Source organism: Triticum aestivum, chromosome 4B (assembly GCF_018294505.1).
Source record: "Triticum aestivum cultivar Chinese Spring chromosome 4B, IWGSC CS RefSeq v2.1, whole genome shotgun sequence".
Classification (NCBI taxonomy): Eukaryota; Viridiplantae; Streptophyta; class Magnoliopsida; order Poales; family Poaceae; genus Triticum; species Triticum aestivum.
In genome coordinates this window covers 402490064-402491950 of record NC_057804.1, presented here as the reverse complement: position 1 = coordinate 402491950, position 1887 = coordinate 402490064, and positions in this window count along the sequence as shown.

The window sequence follows — 1887 nt, the reverse complement described above, 5'->3', positions numbered from 1 at the left end:
GCAACCTACCGCGTACGGCAAGTCGCCTGGTTCCCCTGGCGCATGCATGTCAACAGAGGGCCCAGCGCGCTGGTCGGATTGATGCCGCGCTTCTCTTCGGCGCTTGACGCGAGTACGAGCGTCTTCTTGCTGTCGTTCGTGAAGAACTTGGCGCTGATCGCGACGAGCTCGTGGATCCGATGATGCGGTGGAGTCGCTGTCGAGGTGGATCCGGCGAGTCGGCGATCTTGGCCTTCGGGGTGGAGAGTGCATGGTGGTTGCACCCCCACCGGTTTCGTCGCCACCGGCTCGTGCCTGGCAGTCTTGCTGCGGCAGTGATGTACTCGGCTGCCGCGGAGTGTCGCCGTTGGCGAAGCCAATGAGACTCTGAATGGTGGCCCTCCATCCGTCGATCTTGTCTTCCATTGGAGGGTAATCCAGGAGTAGCTGAGCTCGCGCCAAAGCTTCTGTTGGAGTGGTGGGCGGCAGTGGCGAACGGTGCGAGGAGCGGGATGTGCTCGGACTTCTAATTATGTTAGAAGGAGCAGCATCCCGTCCAGGCGACCGTGTCTCGCTCGTGCCAGCACGCAGGCGCGCATGCTGGTCCTGAGCACCCCGAGATCCACCAGCTCGATCTTGTTCCAACGAACGCATGGCAATGCGAGTACCATGACGTTGTCAGTCCTGCGCCTCCTGAGATGGGCGCGGTACATGTACGGACGCCGAGGTCTGCGCGGCCTTGTCCTTGGACCTGGCAGGGCCGTGATCTCCCTTGTCGATGTCCATTCTTCCGCCGGCGTCTGCCCCACCGCTCATTTGCTCTGGTGGTGGTGGGACCGACATGGACGGAACAGCTGCCGCCGAAGTCTTCTTCTTTGGTGGCATGTCGATGAAGAAAATGAAGATCTAGCTCGTGTGAATGCCGGATCAGGTTCACACAATCTCGACGCCCCCTACCTGGCGCGCCAAAGATGTCGGGGAAGCTGATCCACGAACACCTATGGGGACCGGCGGGCCGAGCCCCTTTCGGTTCGGCGGGGGGCGGAGATCGCACGAAGAGCGGATCGAGGCGAAACACACGAGCAGTTTACCCAGCTTCGGAGCTCTCCGGAGAGATAATACTCCTACTGCTGCTTGTCTGATTGTATTGAGTTCTTGCTCGGGTGCGCTGAGTGCTACAGTACACACGAGACCGAGCGTGAGTGTTTTCTGGTTTCCAGCTGAACGAACCCCCTTCTACGTTGCGCATGGGCCTCCTTTTATATGCTCAAGGGGTCTCCGACAGGTGGCAATGTAGACAAGGGCAAAAATGGAAAAGGAGTTGTGGTTGGTACAGCTACCTGTACAGTGTTTCCTACCTAACCCTGATGGTAGGGGACAAAGGCATTGAATGCCCGTCTGCGTCGCCCAAATAGTGCAAAAAGGACCGTCAGGGACGCCACCACTTGCCATGATGGCGATCTTGTCAGCGTCGCTCGCCACCTCGCACCGCTGGCTGCACAGCCTCCTGGCACGCGCGTCTGGAAAGGCCCCAAGGCGACACGTTGGTGGATGTGCTGGAGCGTGGGTACAGAGTGGTAGCCTGCCGCGGCAAGGCGTCTTGTCGCGTCCGGAAGCTTGTCGCTCACCGGGCCTTGCCGGGACGCGCGGCGCGTCGCGGCAAGTTCCTTGAAATGCCTTGGTTGGCCTTCCCGGCAAGCTCCTCTTGCCGGGGCCTTGTCTCCTTGGCCTGAATACTTTGTTCTTGAATGGCTCCAAAGGAACCACGGGGGACCTTGGCGGTCACCCGGCAAGCCTTGCCGCGGGGCGCTGCAACTGCCCGTGCACAAGTTCGGGATACTAGGGTACCCCTATTCTAGTACACCGACAGATTCATAAGGTAATTTAATTTTCTTCCTAGGAAAGTGT